General features: G+C 33.2%; 2 long non-coding RNA genes across 2 annotated transcripts in view; one reads left to right on the plus strand and one right to left on the minus strand.

The window, feature by feature from the left end:
• Positions 1-177: 177 nt before the first annotated feature.
• LOC127735422 (uncharacterized) lies at positions 178-2,087 on the plus strand. The gene is made up of 3 exons (XR_007998412.1): positions 178-212; positions 834-971; positions 1,938-2,087. It is a non-coding gene; the product is annotated as an uncharacterized LOC127735422 (long non-coding RNA).
• Positions 2,088-4,190: 2,103 nt separating this feature from the next.
• Positions 4,191-12,552, minus strand: part of LOC127735419 (uncharacterized) — a 35,874-nt gene continuing 27,512 nt past the window's right edge. Inside the window, exons 2-3 of the long non-coding RNA XR_007998408.1 lie at positions 5,992-6,064; positions 4,191-4,945 (exon numbers count right to left, since the gene is read on the minus strand). This is a non-coding gene — a long non-coding RNA (uncharacterized LOC127735419). The remainder of the gene's footprint in view (positions 4,946-5,991; positions 6,065-12,552) is intronic.

The following is a 12,552-nucleotide window of genomic DNA, read 5'->3' on the forward strand; positions in this document are numbered from 1 at the left end:
CCAAGGTGGCAATCGAGGATACATTAATCTGTATTGGTTCCTGTCTATGACTTAAATGAAAAGTAGATACCAAGGTGGCAATCGAGGATACATTAAACTGTATTGGTTCCTGTCTATGACTTAAATGAAAAGTAGATACCAAGGTGGCAATCGAGTATATATTAAACTGTATTGGTTCCTGTCTATGACTTAAATGAAAAGTAGATACCAAGGTGGCAATCGAGGATACATTAAACTGTATCGGTTCCTGTCTATGACTTAAATGAAAAGTAGATACCAAGGTGGCAATCGAGGATACATTAAACTGTATTGGTTCCTGTCTATGACTTAAATGAAAAGTAGATACCAAGATGACAATCGAGGATACATTAAACTGTATTGGTTCCTGTCTATGACTTAAATGAAAAGTAGATATCAAGGTGGCAATCGAGGATACATTAAACTGTATTGGTTCCTGTCTATGACTTAAATGAAAAGTAGATACCAAGGTGGCAATCGAGGATACATTAAACTGTATTGGTTCCTGTCTATGACTTAAATGAAAAGTAGATACCAAGGTGGCAATCGAGGATACATTAAACTGTATTGGTTCCTGTCTATGACTAAAATGGAAAGTAGATACCAAGGTGGCAATCGAGGATACATTAAACTGTATTGGTTCCTGTCTATGACTAAAATGGAAAGTAGATACCAAGGTGGCAATCGAGGATACATTAAACTGTATTGGTTCCTATCTATGACTTAAATGAAAAGTAGATACCGAGGTGGCAATCGAGGATACATTAAACTGAATTGGTTCCTATCTATGACTTAAATGAAAAAAAGATACCGAGGTGGCAATCGAGGATACATTAAACTGTATTGGTTCCTGTCTATGACTTAAATAGAAAGTAGATACCAAGGTGGCAATCGAGGATACATTAAACTGTATTGGTTCCTGTCTATGACTAAAATGAAAAGTAGATACCAAGGTGGCAATCGAGGATACATTAAACTGTATTGGTTCCTGTCTATGACTTAAATGAAAAGTAGATACCAAGGTGGCAATCGAGGATACATTAAACTGTATTGGTTCCTGTCTATGACTTAAATAGAAAGTAGATACCAAGGTGGCAATCGAGGATACATTAAACTATATTGGTTCCTGTCTATGACTTAAATGAAAAGTAGATACCAAGGTGGCAATCGAGGATACATTAAACTGTATTGGTTCCTGTCTATGACTAAAATGGAAAGTAGATACCAAGGTGGCAATCGAGGATACATTAAACTGTATTGGTTCCTGTCTATGACTTAAATGAAAAGTAGATACCAAGGTGGCAATCGAGGATACATTAAACTGTATTGGTTCCTGTCTTTGACTTAAATGAAAAGTAGATACCAAGGTGGCAATCGAGGATACATTAAACTGTATTGGTTCCTATCTATGACTAAAATGAAAAGTAGATACCAAGGTGGCAATCGAGGATACATTAAACTGTATTGGTTCCTGTCTATGACTTAAATAGAAAGTAGATACCAAGGTGGCAATCGAGGATACATTAAACTATATTGGTTCCTGTCTATGACTTAAATGAAAAGTAGATACCAAGGTGGCAATCGAGGATACATTAAACTGTATTGGTTCCTGTCTATGACTAAAATGGAAAGTAGATACCAAGGTGGCAATCGAGGATACATTAAACTGTATTGGTTCCTGTCTATGACTTAAATGAAAAGTAGATACCAAGGTGGCAATCGAGGATACATTAAACTGTATTGGTTCCTGTCTATGACTTGAATGAAAAGTAGATACCAAGGTGGCAATCGAGGATACATTAAACTGTATTGGTTCCTGTCTATGACTTAAATGAAAAGTAGATACCAAGGTGGCAATCGAGGATACATTAAACTGTATTGGTTCCTGTCTATGACTTAAATGGAAAGTAGATACCAAGGTGGCAATCGAGGATACATTAAACTGTATTGGTTCCTGTCTATGACTTAAATAGAAAGTAGATACCAAGGTGGCAATCGAGGATACATTAAACTGTATTGGTTCCTGTCTATGACTAAAATGGAAAGAAGATACCAAGGTAGCAATCGCAATTATAAAGTCTAAATTGAGGAAAAAAACAGACAACTTTTAGTCTTAGATACATGATTTTTTTTATTAGTTGTTATTGGTTTTGAATTAGCTGCCAGTAACTTCGAGTACTCTCAGACCTGTTCTTAGTGTCTTTTTGTTGTGTGGGATGTATAAGTACCCGTCCGCGTCCACTCTGTGTTTTTGTTAGATGTATTTCTATTTGTATCCATCTGATGAGTTAAGCCTTTTTCAAATGATTTTATAGTTTGTTCTCATGTTTTACTGTTACACCACTGTCCCTGATTAGGGGAGAGTTGAGCGCTCACAAACATGTTTAACCCCGCCACATTCTTTATGTGCCTGTCCCAAGTCTGGATCCTGTAGTTCAGTGGTTGTTGTTGGTTCATGTCTGTCATATTTGTTTTTCGTAAATTGTTTTGTTATAAATTAGGCTGTTAGTTTTCTCAATTGAATCGTTTCATTTTTTTCATGTCGGGGCGTTTTATAGCCGACCATGCGGTATGAGTTTTTCTCATTGTTGAAGGCCGTACGGTTGTCTGTTATTGCTTACATCCACTTCATTTGAACTTTGGTGGATAGTTGTCTCATTGGCAATCATACCACATCTCCTTATTTTCATAACACAATGACGAACAGATACACGACGAAACAGTCAATAAAACACTACACAAAATCTAAAGATTAGGTTACTCGAACCCCATCAAAAACTAGTGTGAAATCAGGTGCTCCGGTAGAGAAAGCAGATCTTACTTCACTAGTGGTATCTGTTGTGTTTCTCGTGGCCAGTGAACGGGGGAGTTAAGACACATTAGGTGATATACATTTTATATAACCCATATATAGGCACTGATGTGATGTTGCTACACAAACACGGAAAGTTAACAAAAAGAAATGAAAATTAACTCTTTTGTTGTGAAGTTAAGTTCTCAATCAGCCCTTTTGGGCAATCGTAGATGCAAGTCAAAATATGAAGCAGGTCTTGCTATATCTGTCACAGTGATAGCTTCAGGGAATTTAAATTTAAGTTACAGTGTTTTTTCTACAATGATTGTCCCTTCCTACAACACGATATATATATCTACGTTTGCCATTTTCTTTTAATAAAACAAAGTTGAAATGCCACTTATGATTTGATTTACTTTATACATTGACGGCGGAGTACGAATATAAATAATGCAAAAGACATATTGAAAATTGTAATGTTATTTTATGTGTTTACCGCAACAACAATATGACATGAGAGAGCAGGAAAAGGTAAAAGAACTCACCACATTTACAGTGTTGAATTAAAAAGACCTTATATTAAATTACAAACAAATAAGTCTACCCAAAACGTTGATTTTGTAGGTGTAAAAAAGACCTCGTTTTTTATTTATTTATTTGTTGTTTTTTTTTATTATAATTTATTGGTTCAAAGAGCAGTTTTTTATATGTAATATGAAGGAACATTCCAGCAGCGCTTGCATATGCAGTATATATCTCTCAGTTGATGCGAGATTCCAGAGCTTGCATTTTCTATCAAGATTTCCTTGTCATAGGGTTGCTGCTTACAATGAAGCTTTTAAACCAATAGTTCCAAGTGGTGAAGTTGAAATCATCCCTTCAAAAATTTACGGACGCCACCATGAGTAGATTGACCGTTAACTTATGGGATATCGATTTCACAGATGACGACGGATGTGTCCCAATTACTGCCGTTACCACAATCCATCCTCTTTTCCTCGTGACATACTGAATTAGACTTATCACCGGGTTTGTACGTATATGTGCAATACGACGGGTACCACAAGTGGAGCATGATCTAATCACCCTTCCGGAGCTCCTGCGATCGCCTCTGTTTTTGGTTGGGTTCGTGCTGTTCAGTCGTTAGTTTTCTACGTTGTGTTTTGCATATACTGTTGTTTGTCTTTTGGTCGTTTTTCGTTTTTTGCCATGGCACTGTCAGTTCATTTTCAACTCATGAGTTTGATTTTTCCTTTAGTACCTTTCGCTTCTCTTTTATAATACACGAACTACTTTTTTTATCCATATTAAACAGCAGACATTTTGATCAATTAATTTCCGGATATGAATATTTTTAGCGGTACCAAAAGAAGTTGGAATGCACAAATCCAGATTGGAATACTTTCAAGAAGAATTTGGTGTGAATTTATTTGAAGAAAGGCTAAACGGTTCATATGTTTTAACAAATTAGTTTTACAGAAAGCAATGAAAGAAAATTTAAGTCATACTATGTCGATTTTTGCACTACACCAATTCACTTTTTGCACTACACCAATTTACTTTTTGCACTACACCAATTCACTTTTTGCACTACACCAATTTACTTTTTGCACTACACCAATTCACTTTTTGCATTACATTTATCCACTTTGATGTACACTATGTTTGTCGAAATCTTACCTTGTTTCATCACGACAGTACGTCCTGAATATTTCAACGTTTCCCAGAGTACCATTAGATATTCTTGGTGTCGATTATAAAATATTGAAACTTAGTTTACTTTTCTATAACAATACCATTTCTTTTCAAATTACAAAGGATAATAATAAGGATACAAATTAACCTCTTTTTGGTTACTGTTAGAGATATTGGCGATGACAAAGTCAAAAGTCCTAATAACAATCAATGAGATTTTACTTTTATTGTTCTCAGTGAAGTTCATTTACTTGACCAATTAGTAATGTATAACAGGCCAATTATAAAACGTTTTTTACTTGTTTTGATCGTATACAGTGCTGTTAGAAGATAATATGTTGATCCAAGAAGATATATATGTTGTATCTGCTTCTCACGATAGTGTTGTATATATCAATCGAACTTACGATTTTAGATTTTTAGTCTAAAAACGATTAGCTGAAAATATTAATAGAACAAAAATAAAAATAAAAAGGTAACTTTTCAAGTGCCCCCAAATGGAAGAATTTACGAAGATTACGAAGAAGAAGACTATTACTGATTTTGATTCGGACCATAATAAATTCAATGGGATTGTCTTTTGTATGAAAACTTTCAAATATAGAATTATCTTTGTCTATTTATCATGCAATGTTCAGTGATATGCTTTGATAGCATGACACACCATTGTATTGCAAAAAAATACATACTAGTTATTATTATACTTAACAGTTGAATGATATAGCCACTCGGTATATAGTGCATGATTCTTAACTGGGTACTTTCTTCGAAATTACTGTTACATTGATACCAGTAAATATAATTCGACTTCGCTTCAAAGTTATATTTACCTGTGATTCTAATTAACATTGTAAAAAAATCAAAGGGAAAAACTATGTTCAAAGGAAAGTAGAAAACAAATACCTCTGCTCATTAGAACAAATGAATGTTTACCAACTTATTAATAAAATTACAGATTGTTAGAATAAAATTACCACTCAAAAGTTAATGATTCGATTGCATTTTCGCTCCCGAACTGTCTTGCCTATTAAATTGATAATTATTTTCCTCATCAACTACATGATATAGAGGACATTTGAATAGATAAGCACTTGTCGTTTTCTTTAATGGTCTGCAGGTTTGTATTATTGCTACAGCACTTTTGTCGCCTATCATAACGAAAGTGAAGCATTATGGAAAAACATAAAGATGTTCGACTTAACTATATCTCATTTCTTCACAATTATCATTGCTTGTTCAATATAAAATGATGTTACGCATTACATTTTATTATGTTGTATTTGAGATCAACGACACACCTTCCAAGAGTATAATACATATTACATAATTGTTCTTTCTTTTATTCGTTTTGAAGAATCATGCCGTATTTTTATTTTCTTTGATCTTTTGTAATTTAGACATCATGACTTCCCATCATCGCGAAAACAGACAAAGAAAACTTGACTTTAAGCACCAAAACTCATAAATTAATGTATGTTTATTACCTGTGTACTTCTGTTGACGTTCTAGGTTCCTCTGGGAAAATAATTCATATCGTTATTGCTCCTCTTCTTTAATCTAAAAATGCATAATAGCATTACAAAAAAGTGAAATAAAAAGTCCATTGCATGCTAAACTTATTTACACACAACAATAAAAGATAACAAGTAGTACCCGAATAACTAGGAAAATTAAAGATGTAAACATAAATCCTGCACGTGCAGCAAGAAGATTACATGCAAGAAATATTTCGGGAAAACAAAAACTTTAAGGTAGAAGTCCAGTTATCTATCATATATGTGCATTACAGATTCATACGAATCGTGCTTTTCCTTTCTCCGCAAGGAATGTCTGGAGTGTAGCAATAAGCATCCTTGGACTTCTCCTGCCCGGCAGTTAAACCCGTGCTAAACTTCGGTGTCCGCTTGTCTGTGCAGGATGTTAAAATACGCAGCAACATTCAATCGGAATGGCGACCTTAAATTCGATGTACTATGTATGGTGATTGCCACACTCTGTGCACGTTAAAGAACTTCTGCATGTGACAACTCTCTTTTGGGTCAGCAGCTGGCCTGTTGCAAGAAAAGATTCTGTCCCTATCTAGTTCAAAGTTTCTCTTGAATTCCAATACAGCATAATTGCCTTAGAGGACACGAAAGTATACAAAAGTATTTTGGATGTTCTTTGTCGATTCAATATGAAAACATTACTTACAAACTATCAGGTATATTTTTTACTAATTTTCAAATATAAATGATCTTTCAACAGAATTTCGTAAGAGGGAAAGCTTTGAGCTCATCTTTTCCATTCATAATAAAAGTTATTTTACGAAAGTGCACATGGCAATTTTATAATGAAACAATAACGGCCTTTTCAATTCAGCTGCAATTCAATAAACGGGAAATTATCGAAAGCAAAAACACCAAAGTATTGATCATACTTTAATGAAAAATACTAGTTTTACTTGAACATGCCAAAGAATACGCTTTAGTAGCAAACTATATGAATGAGAGAGACGGTTTACGCCAATGATGCAACAATCCATGACAATAGAAAAAAAACAACAACATACATTTGAAAGTCAACACAAGGGTTTCGACAATTGCAATGAGACTATACAAAATGTTAAACTCTATGTCGTCAAGAGTCTAATGAAAAGGTTCTTAACTGCAGAAATACACATGAGCATGTGGCGGAATTAAACTATTATTTTAATTATTTCAAAGTGGGTGTAAAATGTCATGTACAATTTTTACTTGTTAAATATGCAAGTCATAGGGTATTGCTATTTAACTTCTTTTTTGAATGATATCCTGATTTTGCGTCATGGATGGATACCCCATATCCTTTCTTTTCTATTATAATATCTTCTTATTTTTTAATCTTTTGTATTCATCAGAATATTTCTAAATGCTCAGTTAAAGCTGAAAAATGAAACTGGTAAACAAAAAGTAATAAAAAAATGAAAGAAAACAAAATTGTAGAAAAACAGACAGAGCTTACTATGCGGTATGGGTTTTTGCTCATTGTTGAAGGCCGTATGTTGACCTATAGTTGTTAACCTCTACGTCATTTGGTCTTTGGTGGAGAGTTGTCTCATTGGCAATCATACCATATCTTCTTATTTTTATAGAAGGTCGAACTTATACAAAACTTTGTATCATAATTCGTCCAAACCAACCGAACCTTTAGTATACAAATGTCAATTTTCCATATACTGATGTAAGTCATAGGCTTTTTTGTAACTTCTAAAGATGGTTATTTAATGTCTTGGTTTATTCCCTGGTTTTAGTGATATAGTTTACTGTGTTATATTTTGTTTCAGTTGTAGATAGTTTCGTCATATTCTTTTGGTTATAGCATTGCCTGTTTCGTGGAATAGAAATCAAGGTAAAGGGGTGTATATATAAATACATGACACAAACTCCACGTATTTAACAAAAACCAAAACTAAAGAACAGCGCTTTTATTGTTGTTCTTCATCTCTAAGCCACATACAATGAGGTCATCATCATCGAGCAAAAGCTCACACTTTCTGCAAGATTAAGATGCTTCTAGCACCAGTTTGAACGGATTTATTTCCTAGATGTCCATCCCGCTAAATCTATACATTGAAGTACACCGATGATGGTAAATATTAATGAAAAAATAAATTGCAATAACATTAATATGGTTTAAATTGGTCCTTTGGTATCTTTTAATTGTTTAACAATACATAAGAATTTTTAAGGTGTACACCACACTTTAAGTAACACAGTGGTCTGCATATCTTCCTTGTGGATTTAATGGTGAAAGTCTGCTATATAGTTTGGCTTCGTGTCTCTTCCAAAGCCCTTAAACCGACCAAGTGACAGACTGGAGCCCTTAAACCGACCAAGTGACAGACTGGTATTAAAAACTTCACTAGTGTATCCTTTAGGTTCTTTGACCTCCTGGAAGCAAAGACAGGAGGCTATGGAAATATTTGAAAGTTGGATATGCTTTCGGTGGCCCTGAAATGACTGTGGATTCATTGTGTCAAGTTATTAGAAATAAAAGTGGAATGGTAGGACAAAAAAAAACTCCCTTGGTTTTTTAAAATTTTTCTTTGCATTGGAGAAATTGTGACCAGTTTGATTTCGTTAGTTTGTATGAGGGCACACGTATTTGGTGTTGATCAGTTGTTATACTACAAACGTCAATAAAGATGACTGCATCTTTGGTTTCAATAGTCAAATCCAAATTAGAGATTATCATGAGTACATTTGATGATATATGGATGTTTATAGCATGTTCGGAGAAATCATAAAGGCTATTATCAATTTCGTTCCAATTTATGTTAATATCATAAATGAATCGGAACCAGGTTAATGGAGAATAATTGTGTGCGTAATTTGGGACAAGTTTTATTCTCATGGCCATTTCATTGACTTGAAGAAAAAGTTACACAGTAAATGTAAAGCTGTTATTGCATTTGAAGCTGGAAACATTGCACACACTGTATCTTCACGATACGAAAAACCCAAAACATCAGCGCACCACAATAGACAAATAATACCTAAATCGAACAACATGCACCACATCGTACTGGTATGAAATATATTCGGACTAAATCACAGCAAAAAAAGCCCAAATCAGTAACACAGGAAAGTCGTGACACGTAAAAAAGTACTTCGCTTAATTTTTTAAACATAGTAACATCTTACTCTATTGGACAAAGCGAGTATTCAAAGTTAACTCAATGTATCAATTTAGTCACACGGCAGCTTTTTTTTTCGTAAATCCCTAAAACAGTGTATGTCTCTAGTAATATCTTCTTTTTGTTCTTTTACAAACTTGTAGTTTTTTGTTCTTTTACAAACTTGTAGTTATTGTCAGATCTTTGTTTTCTCTTTCTGTAAATTCTAATCATAAGTTGTCTCGACTTGGGCGAATTTAGCACATCATGGTAAGGACACTTATATATACCTTGAGAAGGTATGTTAACATTCTGCTAGTCATTTAGACGTATACCCTTCATTTCCTTAATTCAAACTGTATAACATACTGTCAAATATCTGTTCGAGCTTGCAGGCGAAAAAAATATGAGGACTGAATTCTTTGTTCCCAAAGGACAATGATTTTCGTTAAATTTGGAATGAATGTCAGTTATAACTTTTCTGGTGTTTAATCATATGGTATCTATTTTATCAAGAATACCTTTCTTCATCCCATCAATCAATACACAAATTAACACAATAAAAACTGTTCTAAAGATGGCGATGTTTTTCAATGAATGAAATGAGTTATAAATTGTTTACTATGTTATCCTGCGCATAACTGAGCAAAGAGTTTAATACCATAGAGGCCATATACACATTGTAGGAATCATGCTTTTCAGATAACAGTCATCAGGCGGCCTACTGCAGAGTTGAATAAAATTAAATTTTTTCCAAGTTTTTGACGTTTCTGTGATTATGTTTTGTGTGCTGTAAATCATTTTATAGATTAAAAAATTACCATTTTGTATTTATTCACGGCTATCATATATCAAAGAGTGAATAACGATACCACGTCGAGAACAGCTTTGGTGAGAAAAAGATAAACTATATATCATATTTTGTAGTAATAAAACATACGTCGGTATAAGTGTTAAGAGCCATGAAGGAATTCTGATTGGATGAAATGATAGAAGTAAAGGATTTTTCAAATAGGTATTTTTGTTTTAAAGCCATAACGTGTTGTAACACTCTATCAAGTTAATCTTGTTTTCTCAAGAGCTAATATAAAGCTCATATGAAAAACGGGAAGCACTGATTGAACTAAAAGATGTAATTTTTAAGTTGATGAATGCACATGTGTTTGCGATATAAGTATTATTTATATTCATATTAATAAACATAAATTACAAGCAGAATATACATTTAATAACTGTTTCAACAATAAAGTGCCATAATATCAAAATGAAGTGGATGAAATAATAGCTTTTCTTTCACATATTGCGATGGCCTTAACAACCTTCATCATTTTACATACCTTCTGAAATTTTTATCATTTATTTTGTGAGATATATGAAATAATTACAAAAATATTTACAATAAATATGTCACATCAGGGCATTTATTGTCTTTTATATTGAATAAACTTTGGTTATGATGATGACATGAAAATTGAAACTACAAAATGAAAACAGAATTCGTATGTTAATTTATTAAAGCTAAAATATAGTATAAAAAACATATTAAGCACAATAAAAAGTAGCAAAGTGCAATTTAAGTAAGTATGATATATAATTTAAAAGGGGTATTTGTTACCATATAAGTTTCGTGTCAAAGTGCCAGTTAATGGGCTTTTAAAACATTCAAGCAAACATGTTAAATTGCCTCAACACAAAAATGCATTTAGTTTTTTGTTCTGACAGTTGAAATTTCAATTCTTGAATTTGAATTTTCCGGTGATCGCTTACACGTCAATTTTTAGCCATCAACCAAATTAATTAATCATTCAGTCTTAGAAAATTTATTCATCTAAATTAAACAGCGTTAAATGTATATCATCTAAAACATCAGCTCTATTTTCAGGACATGTACACGGCCAATTATTATCAACATTGAAATATAATTAAGATGGTATATCTTAGATGTGTTCACAATGACTGTTACCCATTTTCAGTAAACTAGCTGGAGATCACTGTGATATCCTTCATATTCATTCGTTAGACATGTAATCATAGCAACAACATTGAAATATGACTGAAATAGAGAATAATCGTAAGTTCTTGCTGATAGAAAAGTCGACACAGCAATCATTTGATATAATAAAGAATCTCCGAACGTGCGAGACCCTCATTGGTAGCCAAGTCCGTTTAACACCCCCGCCCCCCTTAGTCTTAGTCTTAGATACATGATTTTTAATAGTTGTTATTGGCTTTGAACTAGCTGTCATATCTGTACTTTGTGATTTTTTTGTTGTTTTCAAGGATGTATAAATACCCTGCCACGTCGGTCTGTGTTTTTGTTAGATGTTTTTTCTGCATTGTATCGATCTGATTTTTATATTTTTTTTTATGTTGGTTTTGCTGTAACACCACTGTCCAAGGTTAGGGGAGGATTGAGCGCTTCATAACATGTTTAACCATACCACATTCTTTATGTGCTTGTCCCGAGTCAGTAGCCTATAGTTCGGTGGTTGTCTTTGGTTCGTGTCTGTCATATTTGTTTTTTGAAAATTGTTTTGTTATAAATTAGGCCGTTAGTTTTCTCTATTGAATTGTTTCATATTTTTCAGCCGACTATACGGTATGGGTTTATCTCATTGTTGAAGGGCGTACGGTTGCATATAATTGCTTACATCTACTTAATTTGAACTTTGGTAGATAGTTGTCTCATTGGCAATCATAACACATCTCCTTATTTTTATATAATGATGTAGGTAAACAGTTTTTTTTCTTGGCTTCTTCGGTTGCTTAATCGTTAGTGTTTTGTAAACTGTTGTATGACTTTTCATCGTTTTTCTGTTGTGCTACGGTATTGCCTCACCTTCCGTTCGACTTCAAAATTTGATTCCTTGGCCGTCAGTTTGTATCATCATCTAGAATATTTTCTATCGGAAGTGGTACAAAAACTCGTTTAAATATTGACAATTCTTTAATTGGAATGTTTAATTCAACTTGAAAGGGTGTCTGCCATAAATAGACAATATTCATTTGTGCAAACACATTAACATTAAATTGCTATGGCATGACATACAAACAATAAAACTGATAATTGTATAATTGTATGGGAGTGACATGGACCTTCATATGATTTTTTAAAATTAAAAATTACTATAAATGTTTGTGTATGCTTGCTTAATTATTAACATTCGCGAACAAAAATGAAAGAATACTTAGAAATTTGACAGGTTTTCTTGAAAAGAGACAATAATTTAGAGGTAATCCCGTAACAGTGTGGACAACCGTAATACTTATGTTGTTAATAATATTTATCTTTAATTTGTTTGTCATCGGCTATCTATAACAATGATTTTAGGCTCACTCTGTTTGCAGAGGAGATTGTAATAATCACTTGTTACACATTTTGATACATAAAATGAAACTTTCTTTTCAC

The sequence above is a fragment of the Mytilus californianus genome, unplaced genomic scaffold (genome assembly GCF_021869535.1).
Source record: "Mytilus californianus isolate M0D057914Y unplaced genomic scaffold, xbMytCali1.0.p SCAF_3, whole genome shotgun sequence".
Lineage (NCBI taxonomy): Eukaryota > Metazoa > Mollusca > Bivalvia > Mytilida > Mytilidae > Mytilus > Mytilus californianus.